This window comes from Stenella coeruleoalba (genome assembly GCF_951394435.1).
Source record: "Stenella coeruleoalba genome assembly, chromosome: 9".
In the NCBI taxonomy this organism is placed as follows: Eukaryota; Metazoa; Chordata; class Mammalia; order Artiodactyla; family Delphinidae; genus Stenella; species Stenella coeruleoalba.
In genome coordinates, this window is record NC_137155.1 from 28803309 (window position 1) to 28821491 (window position 18183).

General features: G+C 38.3%; 1 protein-coding gene across 2 annotated transcripts in view; it reads right to left on the reverse strand.

Annotated features, from left to right (window-relative positions):
- The window catches only part of LOC307191450 (uncharacterized protein), a 447023-nt gene that overhangs the window by 283000 nt on the left and 145840 nt on the right, over positions 1 to 18183 (reverse strand). For both annotated transcript variants that reach the window (XR_013829784.1, XR_013829785.1), the window contains exons 9-10: positions 12390 to 12447; positions 11583 to 11703 (exon numbers count right to left, since the gene is read on the reverse strand). The gene's annotated coding sequence lies outside the window, so the exon portion shown is untranslated. The remainder of the gene's footprint in view (positions 1 to 11582; positions 11704 to 12389; positions 12448 to 18183) is intronic.

Consider the following 18183-nt stretch of genomic DNA (forward strand, 5'->3'; position numbering starts at 1 on the left):
TAAGCAAAATAAGAAGACAGAGAAACACACAGCAGATGAAGGAGCAAGGTAAAAACCCACCAGACCAAACAAATGAAGAGGAAGTAGGCAGTCTACCTGAAAAAGAATGCAGAATAATGATAGTAAAGATGATCCAAAATCTTGCAAATAGAATGGAGAAAATAAAGAAATGTTTAACAAGGACCTAGAAGAACTAAACAGCAATCAAACAATCATGAACAACACAGTAAATGAAATTAAAAATTCTCTAGAAGGGATCAATAGCAGAATAACTGCTAACTTCTGAGGCAGAAGAATGGATAAGTGACCTGGAAGAAAAAATAGTGGAAATAACTACTGCAGAGCAGAATAAAGATAAAAGAATGAAAAGAATTGAGGACAGTCTCAGAGACCTCTGGGACAATATGAAACACACCAACATTCGAATTATAGGGATCCCAGAAGAAGAAGAGAAAAAGAAAGGGACTCAGAAAATATTTGAAGAGATTATAGTTGAAAACTTCCCTAATATTGGTAACGAAAAAGTTAATCAAGTCCAGGAAGCACAGAGATTCCTATACAGGAAAAATCCAAGAAAAAACACATCAAGACACATATTAATCAAGTTATCAAAAATTAAATAGAAAGAAAAAATATTAAAAGCAGCAATGGAAAAACAACATAAAAGGGAATCCCCATAAGGTTAACAGGCGATCTTTCAGCAGAAACTCTGAAAGCCAGAAGGGAGTGGTAGGACATATTTAAAGTGATGAAAGGGAAAAAACTACAACCATGATTACTCTATCCAGCAAGGATCTCATTCAGATTTGACTGAGAAATTAAAAACTTTACAGACAAACAAAAGCTAAGAGAATTCAGCACAACAAAACCAGCTTTAAAACAAATGCTAAAGGAACTTCTCTAGGCAGGAAACACAAGAGAAGGAAAAGACCTACAATAACAAACCCAAAACAATTAAGAAAATGGTAATAGGAACATACATATCGATAATTACCTTAAATATAAATGGATTAAATGCTCCAACCAAAAGACATAGACTGCCTGAATGGATACAAAAACAGGACCCATATATATGCTGCCTACAAGAGACCCACTTCAGACCTAGGGACACATTCAGACTGAAAGTGAGGGCATGGAAAAAGATATTCCATGCAAATGGCAATCAAAAGAAAGCTGGAGTAGCAATTCTCATAGCAGACAAAAGACACTTTAAAACAAAGACTATTACAAGAGACAAAAAAGGACACTACGTAATGATCAAGGGATCAATCCAAGAAGATATAACAATTGTAAATATTTATGCACCCAACATAGGAGCACCTCAATACATAAGGCAAATACTAACAGCCATGAAAGGGGAAATAGTAACACAATCATAGTAGGGGACTTTAACACCCCACTTTCACTAATGGACAGATCATCCAAAATGAAAATAAATAAGGAAACAAGCTTTAAATAATACATTAAATAAGATTGACTTAATTGATATTTATAGGACATTCCATCCAAAAACAACAGAATACACATTTTTCTCAAGTGCTCATGGAACATTCTCCAGGATGGATCATATCTTTGGTCACAAGTCAAGCCTTGGTAAATTTAAGAAAATTGAAATCATATCAAGTATCTTTTCTGACCACAACGCTATGAGACTAGATGTGAATTACAGGAAAAAATCTGTAAAAAATACAAACACATGGAGGCTAAATAATACACTACTTAATAACCAGCAGATCGCTGAAGAAATAAAAGAGGAAATCAAAAACTACCTAGAAACAAATGAAAACACAATGACCCAAACCTATGGGATGCAACAAAACAGTTCTAAGAGGGAAGTTTATAGCAATACAACCCTACTTTAAGAAACAAGGAACATCTCAAATAAACAACATAACCTTACAGCTAAAGCAATTAGAGAAAGAAGAACAAAAAACTCCCAAAGTTAGCAGAAGGAAAGAAATCATAAAGATCAGATCAGAAATAAATGAAAAAGAAATGAAGGAAACAATAGCAAAGATCAATTAAACTAAAAGCTGGTTCTTTGAGAAGATAAAACAAAATTGATAAACCATTAGTCAGACTCATCAAGAAAAAAAGGGAGAAAACTCAAATCAATAGAGTTAGAAATGAAAAAGGAGAAGTAACAACTGACACTGCTGAAATGCAAAGGATCATGAGAGATTACTACAAGCAACTCTATGCCAATAAAATGGATAACCTGGAAGAAATGGACAAATTCTTAGAAATGCACAACCTTCGGAGACTGAACCAGGAAGAAATAGAAAATAGGAACAGACCAATCACAAGCACTGAAATTGAAACTGTGATTAAAAATCTTCCCACAAACAAAAGTTCAGGACCAGATGGCTTTCTTCTCAAACTCTTCCAAAATACAGCAGAGGGAGGAACACTCCCAAACTCATTCTACGAGGCCACCATCACCCTGATACCAAAACCAGACAAAGATGTCAAAAAAAAGAAAGCTGCAGGCCAATATCACTGATGAACATAGATGCAAAAAATCCTCAACAAAATACTAGCAAACAGAATCCAACAGCACATTAAAAGGATCATACACCATGATCAAGTGGGGTTTATCACAGGAATGCAAGGGTTCTTCAGTATACACAAATCAATCAATGTGATACACTATATTAACAAATTGAAGGATAAAATCCATATGATCATTTCAATAGATGCAAAAAAAACTTTCAACAAAATTCAACACCCATTTATGATAAAAACTCTTCAGAGTAGGCATAGAGGGAACCTACCTCAACAAAATAAGGCCATATATGACCAATCCACACCCAACATGGTTCTCAATGGTGAAAAACTGAAACCATTTCCTCTAAGATCAGAAACAAGACAAGGTTGTCCAATCTCACCATTATTATTCAATATAGTTTTGGAAGTTTTAGCCACAGCAATCGGAGAAGAAAAAGAAGTAAAAGGAATCCAAATCGGAAAAGAAGAAGTAAAGTTGTCACCGTTTGCAGATGACATGATACTATACATAGAGAATCCTAAAGATGCTACCAGAAAACTATTAGAGCTAATCAATGAATTTGGTAGAGCAGCAAGATACAGAATTAATACGCAGAAATCTCTTGCATTTCTACATACTAATGATGAAAAATCTGAAAGAGAAATTAAGGAAATTCTTCCATTTACCACGGCAAGAAAAAGAATAAACTACCTAGGAATAAACCTACCTAAGGAGACAAAAGACCTGTATGCAGAAAACTATAAGACACTGATGAAAGAAATTAAAGATGATACGAACAGATGGAGAGATATACCATGTTCTTGGATTGGAAGAATCAACATTTTGAAAATGACTATACTACCCAAAATAATCTACAGATTCAATGCAATCCCTATCAAACTACCAGCGGCATTTTTCACAGAACTAGGACAAAAAATTTCACAACTTGTATGGAAACAGAAAAGACCCCGAATAGCGAAAGCAATCCTGAGAAAGAAAAACGGAGCTGGAGGAATCAGGCTCCCGCACTTCAGGCTATACTACAAAGTTACAGTAATCAAGGCAATATGGTACCGGCACAAAAACAGAAATATAGATCAATGGAACAGGATAGAAAGCCCAGAGATAAACACATGCACATATGGTCACCTTATCTTTGATAAAGGAGCCAAGAATATACAGTGAAGAAAAGACAGCCTCTTCAATAAGTGGTGCCGGGAAAACTGGACAGTTACATGTAAGAGAATGAAATTAGAACACTCCCTAACAACATACACAAAAATAAACTCAAAATGGATTAAAGACCTAAATGTAAGGCCAAACACTATAAAACTCTTAGAGGAAAACATAGGCAGATCACTCTATGACATAAATCACAGCAAGATCCTTTTTAACCCACCTCCTAGAGAAATGGAAATAAAGCCAAAAATAAACAAATGGGACCTAATGAAACTTAAAAGCTTTTGCACAGCAGAGGAAACCATAAACAAGACGAAAAGACAACGCTCAGAATGGGAGGAAATATTTGCAAATGAAGCAACTGACAAAGATTAATCTCTAAAATTTATAAGCAGCTCATGCAGCTCAATATCAAAAAAACAAACAACCCAATCCAAAAATGGCCAGAAGACCTAAAGAGACATTTCTCCAAAGAAGATATACAGATCGCCAACAAACACATGAAAGAATTCTCAACATCATTAATCATCAGAGAAATGCAAATCAAAACTGCAATGCAATATCATCTCACACCAGTCATAATGGCCATCATCAAAGAATCTAGAAACAATAAATGATGGAGAGGGTGTGGAGAAAAGGGAACCCTCATACACTGTTGGTGGGAATGTAAATTGGTACAGCCACTATGGAGAACAGTATGGAGGTTCCTTAAAAAACTAAAAATAGAACTACCATATGACCCAGCAATCCCACTACTGGGCATATACCCTGAGAAAACCGTAATTCAGAAAGAGTCATGTTCCACAATATTCATTGCAGCTCTATTTACAATAGCCAGGACACGGAAGCAACCTAAGTGTCCATCAACAGATGAATGGATAAAGAAGATGTGGCACATATGTACAATGGAATATTACTCAGCCATAAAAAGAAACGAAATTGAGTTATTTGTAGTGAGGTGGATGGACCTAGCATCTGTCATACAGAGTAAGTCAGAAAGAAAAAAACAAATACCATATGCTAACACATATATATGGAATCCAAAAAAAAAAAAAAATGATCGTGAAAAACCTAGGGGCAAGACGGGAATAAAGATGCAGACCTACTAGAGAATGGAGTTAAGGACACAGGTAGGGAAAAGGGTAAGCTGGGACAAAGTGAGAGAGTGGTAGTATATATATGGACATATAAACACTACCAAATGTAAAATAGATAGCTAGTGGGAAGCAGTCGCATAGCACAGGGAGATCAGCTCGATGCTTTGTGACCAGCTAGAGGGCTGGGATATGGAGGGTGGGAGGGAGATGCAAGAGGGAAGAGATATGGGGATATATGTATATGTATAACGGATTCACATTGTTATATAGCAGAAACTAACACACCATTGTAAAGCAATTATACTCCAATAAAAACATTAAAAATAAATAAATAAATAAAAGCTAAAATGAGAACTACCACATGATCCACCAATCCCACTCCTGGGCATATACCTGGAGAAAACCACAATTTGAAAAGAAACATGCACCCCAGTGTTCACTGCAGCACTATGTTTACAATAGCCAAAACATGGAAGCAACCTAAATGTCCAACAACAGATGAATGGATAAAGCAGATGTGGTACATATATACAATGAAATATTACTCAGCCATAAAAAGAATGAAATAATGCCATTTATAGCAACATGGATGGACCTAGAGATTATCTTACTAAGTGAAGTGAGTCAGAAAGAGAAAGACAAATATCACATGATATCACTTATACGCACAATCTAGAAAATGACACAAATGAACTTATTTACAAAACAGAAACTTATGGTTACCAAAGGGGAAAGGTAGGGGGGAGAGGTAAATTGGGAGTTTGGGATTGACATATACACACTATAAAATATACACACTATATATAAAATAGATAATCAACAAGGACGTACTGTATAGCACAGGGGATTCTACTGAATACTCTGCAATAACCTATATGGGAAAAGAATCTGAAAAACAACAGATAAATGTATATGTACAACTGAATCACTTTGCTGTACGCCTGAAACTAACACAACAAATCAACTACACTCTAATATAAAATAAATTTTTTTAAAAAAATCCTATAATACTCTGGTACATTTGTCACAAATAATTAACCAATATTAATATATTATCTAAAGTCCTTTCTTTACTCAGATGTCTTTAATTGGTACCTAACGTCCTTTTTCTATTCCATGCTCCCATACCACATTACATTTAGTCTCATGTGTCCTTAGGCTCCTCTTGGTTGTGATAATTTCTGAAATTCCTTGTTTCTGTTCATCTTGACTGCTGTAAGGAGTACTGGTAACGATTCAACTATTACTTGAGTTGGTTTCTTTCTTTCTCTATCTGATGTCCTAGTAGAGTTTGCTGAGTTTGACTTCTCTCCATTGACTTTCCATGGGTCTTTCTAGTCAAGAAGCTTGTTTTTCTCACTTCTCTAGATTTTCTCTTCTGCAGCCACCCACAGTAAGAGATATAAAATCAGTGAGTCTGGGTCTGTCCAAATTATTTTGTCCATTTTCTCTTCTTTTGTTGGGTAATTCCCACCATTAGAACACTCCTCTTTAGACTGACATGTAGTCAAAGCCCCAATCTATTGTTGTTCTATCTGTCTCATCTTTGTTGTGCCTTCCTACAGAATATGAATTCCATAAATCTCAAGCATGTTCCCTCAGGACAAAGGGAACGCCTGACTTCTGCTTGTAATTATCCACCAACTAATGGTATGAATATTTTGCACTCATATTCCTAAATTCCTCCTCATAAATGTATCCAAATTTCCTTGTAACCAAATGGGATAGCCATCCCAGTCCTCCAGGCATATTGACGCGAGTATTCTTACAAGGAATTCTCCATCTTCAGCTTTTTTTTTTTTTTTTTTTTTTTTTTTTTGCGGTACGCGGGCTTCTCACCGTTGTGGCCTCTCCCGTTGCGGAGCACAGGCTCCGGACGCGCAGGCTCAGCGGCCATGGCTCACGGGCCCAGCCGCTCCGCGGCACGTGGGATCTTCCCGGACCGGGGCACGAACCCGCGTCCCCTGCATTGGCAGGCGGACTCTCAACCACTGCACCACCAGGGAAGCCCTCCATCTTCAGCTTTAAGAAGTTTTCTCCATAGCCATTTGGATCCTGGTTCCTTAAAGCACAGTTATGTAATCCTGCTATTCTCTTTCTGTCAGAATTCTTTGAGTCCCAGTCATCTTTTCTGTCCTAGTAACAACTAAACCAATATTTCTCCTTTATGTTCTTTAGAGCAATTAGGCTCAGGTTCAATTCTTTCCCTTTTATATCTGACTCTCCTGGCCTTTAAGATCTCATTTTCCCCTTTACATTTGTCTAGTCTGTGAGCTAAAATATCAACTTTTCTAATAAGCAACTCTCTTTCTCCAACTCACTAAGCCAGTCTTCCTTTATTTTGTTTTCAGCTAATCATTCCAGTTGCTTTTTAATTGGCTGAAAAATCTTAATTTTTCTAGAGTTAAAAGCTACAACTTTTAATTGCCTTTTTAGACAGTGGGTTTGCAACAATGTAACTTTGAGCTATGATATTATCTTATCCCAAGAGGATAACATATTCTGTTCATTAAAAGAGCTTCCATTCATTTTTAGGTATTCATTCATAAAAATCTACCACATTTTCCTGGGAAAACCCATAGTTTGGGTCTGTGAAATCAGGATCCACAGCGGAAGTTTATCCAGCTAACAAGTCTCAAGTCAACTTGAGACCACATAGTTTATTCCTACTATAGTTTTATTTCTTGGCCTTGAAAGCAGCTGATGTAACATAGGGATGAGTAGAATGTTGGTCAGCTGGTCTAGCACTGCCCACAGCAGCCCTGGTACCAACAGCACAAAGCTAGAACCTCACTAGTATTCTGTAGAAAACGCAAAATTCAGATGCCTTGCAGTTTTAAAGCAACAAATATTGTTACTCCTTGCAAGGTCAGAAAGGACTAACCTTCGCTCCACCTGAAATACCAGGCCAAGCTGTGCCTATGAATCTCAAGGTCTTACTATCACAGTCTTACCTACAGGCATCTACATCCAGGAAGGCTGAAGTCACCTGCACAGCCCGAGTGCCTCTAGGGAACAGGTGCCTGTAGTCTTGCCTGAATAAAAACTGTCACTTTCCTGGGACAAAGTTATTATAGGTTTCGGTGACCCATCAAAGTCAAAATCCCACCTGGCCAATTTACTAAAGCCTGAGGCCTAATGTCACCCACCAAGGGAGCATGAGTTAAAAGCCGATAATAAAATTATAAAAAAACAGCCATATGGCATGCTATGCAGAGTTGCCACCTACCAAAGTCAAAAAACCAAGACTCCCACGTCTACCACTGCTTGGTAAACCAAAACCCTCTTGGATCATTTAGGGTCTCGCTTTGGTAAGGTACCTCTATCTCCACAGTTCTCTTTCTTCCCAGCTTCTACTCGTTACCTATTTATTGCCAAGGTATCTGATCTAATGCACAAGATTCAGAGGCTTGCATATTTAATGTATAACACTCTTCCCCCCTTACCGAAGTTCAGAACCAACTGAGAGCTGATCCGAAGGTTAGGAGAATGGAGATGCTCCCTTTATTACTGAGGAAAACTGTTGGGGTAGGCAGTAACTTACACATGCAGCCACAGTGAATTCCTACTAGTGCACCTCACAGTCGGGCTACCTACCATGTGTTAGGGAGAAAAACAGGATACCATCTTCATCTAATTTAAAAAATTGGGTTTGTAAGGTGTGCCGTTATTTTACGCACCACTAAGAAAGAAATGAACCCTGCTTGTCATTTAAACTAGGACATACCATTAGTCATAAGATATATGTTTATTCAGAGATGCTAAGCTATTTTAAAGATGTGTCTTAGCATAGAGAACAGACTTGTGGTTGCCAATGGGGAGATGGGGGTGGGGGAGGGATGGATCAGAGGTTGGGATCAGCAGATGCAAACGATTATATATAGGATGGATAAACAACGAGGTCCTACTGCATAGCATGGGGACCTCTATTCAATATCCCATGATAAACCATAATGCAAAAGAATATGAAAAGAATATATATATATAACTGCATCACTTTGCTGTACAGCAGAAACTGTATAACATTGTAAACCAACTATACTTCAATAAAAGTATTTTTTTCAATGTGTCTTGGAATTGAAGAAATATGAAACAGGAGCTGTACAAGCCGGCAGACCCCACACTCAATAAGGAGAAGCAGTCAGGCTGCATGAGCCCTTTCCATCCCCCTGCACCTGCATGTGAATATAATGATGGACTCCTCTGCTGAGGAGCAGTGAGACAGGGCAGAAAGGGGGGCAGAGCTATCCTAATTCTTAAATGCTTGGAAGTATGAAGCAAGGAGAAAAGAGATGCCCTCACTCAACCAAAAACTAATGCTCTGTTTCAGAGAATTTGCAATAGTTTCTAGACATGATGCCAAAAGTAATCTCAAAAACTTTTCATATGGGAAAAAGAAAAAACTTGTCCTTCACAGAAGAAAAGTTCTACAGGAAAAAAGAATCTAAATATGAAGTTAATATTTAGTTTTAAGCATTGGAAACAATATTACTATGTGGCAATTTCAATTTTAAGAGAATAATGAGAGCACAGTAAATACTTTGGAGCTATTATTTGCAATTTTCAAGCATTGAACCAGCATTTTAAGCAATCAGTGGAAATAGGACCTAGAACTTGATTTTATCAGAACAACATCATTTCATGTTTTGTCTAATAAGTTTAATCAGTCCTGACTGTTCATTTATCTAAATGGTCTCATGGTAACTCTCCTTTTAAATCAGAGATATTATAGTCTTAGTCTCTATAGCAAGAACAGATCGCTGATTTTCAGCTTTCAGTTGACTAAAAGCATGCTAGCTCAGTATTACAGATAAAGGGACACTCAGGAGCCTTATGAGAATGACCAGCAAAAGCAAATAAACAGCCAAATGATGATGGAGCCTGAAGGCGTCAGAGGCATTATATAAAAGCAATAGGGCTTCCCTGGTGGCGCAGTGGTTGAGAATCTGCCTGCTGATGCAGGGGACACAGGTTCGAGCCCTGGTCTGGGAAGATCCCACATGCCGCAGAGCAACTAGCCCGTGAGCCACAACTACTGAGTCTGCGCGTCTGGAGCCTGTGCTCCTCAACAAGAGAGGCCGCGATAGCGAGAGGCCCGCGCATCGCGATGAAGAGTGGCCCCCGCTTGCCACAACTAGAGAAAGCCCTCACACAGAAACGAAGACCCAACAGAGCCAAAATAAATAAATTAGTTAATAAACTCCTACCCCCAACAACTTCTTTAAAAACAAACAAAAAAACAGAGCTCCTAGCTAGCCAGCCCTCAATCAACATGTACTATGAGTGTTGTCTTAAACCAGTGAGGCTCGGGGATTATTATTAGTGCAGCATAATTTAGTCAGTCCTGACAAACACACCTAATTAATCTCACCTCTAATAATCACATGTTTTTATAATTACACTGTCATTATATCAACCTTTATATGTCCTGCATCATCCTTCTATGGTTATCAGGCCAAGCAGGATGTTGGCAATTTTTTTGAAGTTCATTCATTCAACAAATATGTTCCAGACACTGTGCTAGGTTCCAGGCAGAGAACACTGAACAAGGAGACATGGTACCTTTCCTCATAGTTCATTATGAAGTTGACTGACTCATGGGGGAAGCAGGAGATCATGGATATTAACCAAAAAATTCTCTTAAAGTTTTGGCTTATTTAATTTTAAATTATATAGAGATCTATCATCACATACTCCCAATTATTACAGTCACAATAGGTTTAGAATCTTATTAATTTCCGAAGTATCTGAAAATCTCATTCCATCACTCCTTAAAGCTAAAACTTACCTGGGAGAGGAAATCATTACCTGGTTAAGCCCTTAGTAGGGACGGTTTATTTGATTACACATTTTATACATGGCAAAGCTACTAAAGATAAAAGCCCTGTGAAAGACAGAAACTCAGCAGAATTTTGAAGGGGATTAAAGGTTAGGCATACAAGGAACAACCTAAATGTAGTGTATCCATAAGCACAGGGTGATTTGTGGTGAAATGGGTGAAGCAGAAAAGCATCATTCAGTGAATAAGGAGTAATGAGAGGCAGGCTAGGATCTCAGAATACATACTGAATTTAAAATCCATTCGCTTGACGGCAGTTCTGGTCTTACTACTCATTTGCTATACGACCTAGAATAAGTCACTTAACTTTTCTCTGCCTTAGATTCCTCATCTAGAAAATACGGACAGAGTTTTTTTAAGAAAAAAAACTCAAAGAGTTTAAATCTAGGTAAAATCTAGATGAGAAAGCATTGTGAAAAAACAGAAGTGCTAGTCAAAGGAAAAATGTTAATCTTTGGGAGTTTGGGATTAGCAGATGCAAACTATTATTTACAGAATGGATAAACAACAAGGTCCTACTATGTAGCACAGGGAACTATATTCAATATCCTGTAATAAACCATAATGGAAAAGAATATGAAAAGGAATATATGTGTATTTATGTGTATGTATATATTATATATATAACTGAATATATATTATATTATAATATATACGAATATATATTATATATATAACTGAATCAGTTTGCTGTACAGCAGAAACTAACACAACATTGTAAATCAGTGAGATTCACAAATTCACCACAACTATTTCTGCAAGAGAGAAAGTAAGGCAGGTCAATATTTTCTATTCTATGATAAAGTAACAAGGCTCTTGAATGTTTTACTCTGCCGGAATGTTTTACTTTCTATGTCAACTAGCAGGGATACAAGGCCACTCCTAGAACCATCACTCCTACTCACCTGCTTCCAATAATTCATTCCAATATCCATTATTGGAGTATTCCAAATATTCAATAATTCATTCCAATACTCACCTGCACTCCAGTAGTTCTTCAGTGGAAGAAAAAGGAACTGAGTTACAGCAGACAACAGAATTCAGAATAACTTGAGATGCACCTCTGAGAATGACAACCAGCTGGAACATCATCTTGGGATCTGGGCAGAAAAAAAAAGTTTGAGAAGCGCTCCATCAGCTGACTTCTCGGTAAGCCAAGAAGTAAGCTGTTCTTATTCAGCTGTTCTCTGATCTACATGTGTTCCTGGAACATCAGTTTACGAAATCATGCTCTTAGAGTATAGATGGGCAAGAGCAATTTCATTATTGGAGCAATACTCTAAGGAATAAAAATAATTCATTTAAGGCAGAAAACGGGATTTGCACTTTCTTCTCTGCAAACCTTAAGAACCACAACTTTTCACTACGTTCTAATCATTGCAACTAATAAGAGCACATTAATTCTACAACTTTGGGAATCAAAATAATTATGCTTTAAGAAAAATAATGAATCACAAAAGAATTGGGACTAACACATAATTTTATAAACATTTCCTCCAAAACTTTAATCCAACCTTTCTTTTCAGTCTGAGAGATTCTAATTTGAACAGTATGGACTTTAGATGCTACTACTAATTTGACATTACATCTAATGGAAATGTCATGCCCTCAGTGACTGAGTCTCCACTACCAAACGAAACCAGAGGATAAAAACAGCTGCCTAACTAAGGTTTTGACTCAATAACTGCAGCAAACTGTGTTTTGCCTGAGAACAAATTTTCCTGAAATCTTGAATTAATTTTTTAAAATTCTGGACTAGAAATGACAGCAAATCTTCACATCTTACATTGACATTTGCGTGGTATCTCCACCTAGAATCTTTCTTCTCTTAAGCTGTCTTCCCACTAGATCAGACAGAAAAAATTCTTTATTATTCAGGACCATGATTTTCCTTATGGAAAAGGTTTCCCTAGTAGGTCCATTGACTTTCACATTAAAAAAAGAATGTGCTTATAAACCTGAAGTCATTATTGTTCAAACATATAAAAGGTTAAAGGAGGAAATATAGAGATAGGGGAAGAAAGTTTTTGTTTGTTTGCTTTTGTTTTTAATGAAAAGGATATTTCCAAAGTAGCAAGGTAAAATAAATGTAAATGCAGAATACTGTGGATCAAAGTAAAATAACCTGAACTATGATACTGAGAGCTTGTAACATCTCCCATGGTCATAAGGGCCATGGTTGGAACTTTCCTAAAAATAAAGCTTATATTGATTGAAAGTATTTTTCTGGCTATATGCCCCCTAACATCCACAGCTATATTGAACTAATCTATCCTAACACCCAGCATATAGCACATTGCCTGGCACAGAGCAGGCCCTCGATAAATATTTATTATTGAATGAATCCCCAAAACAGAACCACTAGAGGTATATCTCAGTGCACAACATTCACGCTTCAGGATTCAACACAACTTTTTTTTTCGCATACTTAAAATGCATTTAATATTTACTGAACATTCTCACAGATAGCTCTAATGGGCATCATTGTTTGGAATTTGTACGTATACCTATCAATACAAATAGTTTGCATTGAAAGTTAGGATTTTCTTTAAAAGGAAACATACTATTAGGCCCTAAAATCTTAAATGATCCATTTTGCTTTCAGATAAAGAATGAGCCAGGTACTAAGATAGTTAGTAACAGGAACTACAGTTGACCTTGACCCTAAAAAGTCACTTGGCCACAGGCTATAAAAGACCAAACAGTGAATGCCCTCAATAGGTAACCACAAAAATTTTCCCTTCCACAGATCTATTCGTGTCCCCCAGTTTCAAGTCAAAAGTTAGACTTGAATGATTGGGAGTTTGGGATTAGCAGAGGCAAACTATTTTTATAGGATGGATAAACAGCAAGGTCCTACTGTATAGAACAGGGAACTACATACAATATCCTGTGTTAAACCATAATGGAAAAGAATATGAAAAAGTATATGTATATATGTATATATATGAATCACTTTCCTGTATAGCAGAAATTAACACAACACTGTAAATCAACTATACCTCGATAAAATTAAAAGAAAATTAGACTATGGGCTAGAGCACTATCTCCAGCATAGAAGTGGTTCAAGAGGGAAGCAGTGAGATTATTCCCAGAGCCAGACACTGTTGGCTGGCTGACCCAACTGCCAATTCCATTCACCCTCTTTCTCCATGCCTCACACTAAAGAGGCTGGAGAAGTGAATTACACACTTTTCCAACCTAATATGTCGCTAGGGGCAGTCACATGAAAAGGTCTGGCCACTTAGACATAAATGATAATATTACTATGTGGTTTTGAGAAAGATCGCGCATCCTATACACCCAGGGTGAATATAGCTACCCTGCTGTCCTGCTTATTCTTGCCTCCTGAGTAAGTGATGTGACAGTTGGAGCTGGAGCAGCAATATTGCAACATGAAGGAAAAAACAGAATGCTGGATCTGACAACACTGAGTCACTTAAGCAATACCAAAGCTGCCCATTTCCATAGTCTTGATGTGTGAAAATAAACAAACTAGAAAAGCACTATTTGTTTAATCCATCGTTTGTTAGGCAATGTGTTAATTGCAACCAAAAAGCATTTCTCACTGATATGCTCCCCTTTCTCACACTTATGTATTTCAAAGTCTAGCCTTGAAGTGGAGAATTTGTGGAACAGTAGGCTCTTGCGGTGAGTCATTATATTCAAAGGCCATGAGCTCAGGATTTTCATTTTGATTAATATATAGTGGCCACTTCCACTAGGTCACTCTTGCTCCTAAAGGACATCTCTTTAAAGTCCATCACGTATTTTTAATGATTTGTTGACATTTCTGTTCACCATTATCAGAAGTGAAATCTTCAAGGGCAGAGTCCCTACCTTCTATCTTTGGTATCCTAGGCACTTGGCTTGGTGTCTGGCTCAGGACAGTTTCCAGTGGACATTACTTGATTACATACATACGTATACACGTAACTAACTGGAGCCTGCTCTGAACTGAATGGCTGACTTAGGGATGACCTACTCAGAATATCATCGCTTCCAGGTATGAAAAGTAGATTTCAATTTTCAGGAAGGAAATAATCAACACAAGACCAAAATAAATAATATCACCAAAGATTTACACTGTTAACCTTCGCCAGAATCTCTGGGATTAAATTTATAGGTGATAAGGTAAACCCAGTTCACATGTTTTTCCTTCTTCTGAACTCCTTTTAGCATTTGCACTCTGCATCATTTATTGAGACTGGAGTCATGAGTCCAGAGTAAAAGCGGTGATTCTAACCACAAATAATCTGTATAAATTAACTCCCCCAAGCTGTGGCTATGCCAAGAGGCTTTCATTAACCTATAAAGCTCATAACCTTCATCAGATCCCATTATCCCTGCTCACCCCAAAAAAATTACTTTTAAAAAGACCTAAAACTAAAAACGATTTGCTTGTCATGAAAATACAGAATTCAGACAAAATCCCTAGGAAGGAATTCCAACCATTTAATCTTTTATCGATCAGGGGCCTATTAAGTTTTATAACATGTCAGGAAATTTTAGGAATTTGAGACAGATAAGTGATTGCACACACATCCACTCCCCTCATAAAGGGGGTGAACCAAGTTAACAATCAATGAACCAGATTAATGAACCAGATTAACAATTGCAAACTCCTCTTACACAGAAATTTGGGAAGACATGCTATATCCAGGACTCAGTTTACTCAATTCTAAAAGTCGATATGATATTTTAATCTTTAAAGGTTAATTCATTCATTCAACAAATGTCTACTAAGCAAGTCTTCTCCAAGCCCCCGTCGTCCACACACGCATCATCTCCATAAGTACCAGCACACAGTGGTAAACACGTAGCCACAGCGAAACTTCCAGTTTAATAAGGAAGACAAAGAAACAAGTATTTGAATTTCTTGTGATGAGTATCTTCAAAGAATCTACTATTTTTAATATTTATTTTAAAATTGATTTTATTTTTATTAATATGTATTCTAAAAATTAAAAACTTCCAAAGAAGCTACTTGTGGTTGACGGGTATTTTAATATTTGAACATTCAAGTTTAGAACCTTAATTCAGCTATTAACTATACAATATGCAGGACAAAAATGAAACACATAATAAACATCCAAGGATTCTTTCTTTTCTTTTTCCCTTGTGAAAATCGGGGGAAATGCAAAAGAATCCAGAGTACTGATCATATCATTTATATAACTAACAAGTGAGTTTCATCACGCACCACAAAAACAATTTGATTCTTTCCTCACCACTGCCCTTGCCTTTCTTGCCTATGGAGCATGTTGGTCTCTGTCCCCTTGGACGTCACTGAAAGCCAGAGCTTTGACTTTTAGATTGTTCCCAGATAAAAATTCCTTCCTTCTCTTTAGTACCAAAAGAAAAAACAAAAACAAAACAAAACAAACCCCACTAAACTCACATAGAATTAGGTTCCACGTCATGATCAAAATTCCTATGTCCATCTGAGTTAAAGTTTCTCCCCTCCTCCAGCACTGGAGAGGGGCAGGAGGGAAGCCTGCAGTGGGACCTGGCAGGCTGTCTCTTGTCCGCTCTGCCAGCTCTGCATCCTCAGCCTCCCTCCACCTCAATCAGGATATGAGTCCAACAGGTCAGAGATAGAAGACACGGCAGGACAAGAAAAGTCCCATTTGACCAGCGCTCATTTAGCACTGCTTTTTCCTGGGCTTAGTAAGTGTTCAAAGCTGTCTTTTCTTTCTCTCATTTATTTGTTTGTTTATTTATGGCTGCGTTGGGTCTTCGTTGCTGGGTGCGGGCTTTCTCTAGTTGCGGCAAGCGGGGGCTACTCTTCGCTGCAGTGCACGGGCTTCTCACTGCAATGGCTTCTCTTGTTGCAGAGCTCGGGCTCTAGGCACGCGGGCTTCAGGAGTTGCGGCGCGCGGGCTCAGCAGTTGTGGCGCACGGGCTTAGTTGCTCCGCGGCATGTGGGATCTTCCCAGACCAGGGCTCAAACCCATGTCCCCTACATTGGCAGGCGGATTCTTAACCACTGAGCCACCAGGGAAGCCCTAAAGCTGTCTTTTCTAATCCCATTTCAATCAGTTCTTTGAAGACCCTTGGGCTCTGGGGGGATTTCTCATTGCAGAGTGTGACCTGATTCTGGTGACGCTTTCATGACTGGACACTTACTATCCTACTTAAAGCCCCTGGGTGTCTGTACATCACCTTCAGATTTCGCCCAGCCCCTTGTATATGAATTAGGAAAAGGTGCCTCCTCCAGACTGCTGAATTGCAGAAAGCACCCGCCCACCAGGTTGACGCAGCCCTGCACATAAGCGCTAGGCAAACAGTTCTTTCTCACCCTTCAACTGGGCGCTTTTCTGCAGAGCACAACCTCACAATCACATAGCCGCAGCCCTGTGCCCTCCGCAGACTGTCTACAGGGCATTCAAAGTTTCTCCACCAAGCCCTTCTGGTTAGGATCTAAGCAAACACATCTGCTCTGTGTGCTCATTCCCCCCATACACAGTGCATAGAAAACCCAGCCCTTCTACCTGTCACAGGTGGCAGTGCAGTTGCCTGCCAAGTTCAGCCTTTTCTTTCAACCCTCGGGGAGACAGATCTACACCCAGCCTCTTGCATTGTATATTTTTCTGCTGTGAATTAAAAAGCAATCTATTACATCACCCTAATTCCAGGGGAACATAGCAACGGTTTCCATGAAGCAGCAGCACCCCTCACTGGAGCTGAAGTGAGGAGACAGTACATAACCTCCCCCACCACACACACACACACACACACACACACACACACACACACACACACACACACACACACACACACACACACACACACACACACACACACACACACACACACACACACCCTCTACCTGCACATCCAGAGCACACCAGAAACTCTCTCGACTCCAATGTCCTACCTCTCTCAGCTTCTTGGACTTTAACTCTTTTATAATCCACATGGTTTAAAGAGACTTTGTTCAAATCCAGCACAGGGCATCTGGCAACTCTTGCTTTGGAATTTGGGGTAGCTGGCACCCTTTGCCTTAGAGCTTCCATCAAAATTAAGACTAGAATGTTTTCATTTTTATATTGTGTAACAGTAATTAAAATCCAAATTTACAGAAGATCCAAGGAGAAACATTTTGAAAGAAGTTGAAAAAAGGAATATTTATAAGCAAATTAAATGTAAATTTTAATATTTTAACTATGTGTATTATGTAGTTATAGAGATATGTGTATTAGGCCTCCAGAACTGATCAGTCCTATTCTGGAAAAAGGGTTATACAGAGGAATTTAACAGTCACACGGCAGATGGGCAAGGGAAGTCTGAGGCAAGAGATCCTTCCCAGATGATAAGAGGGTTCAGGTAGCCATATAATTTAACACCCAAACCTGACACTTTGGGGAAACAAAGTGAGCGCTGTGAAAACACCGAGCTGACAGATGTAAACCAGAACTGTTCCAGACAAACTGGACATCCCATATATGAATCAAAATAACTGCACACTGCTGACTGGTAGTAGAAACCAGCAATGAAACTGATTTCTAAATTGAGCCAATCAGTGGACATTCACTCCAAGAGGAACATTAGTGAGAGTGATCAGAATGGGGACATGG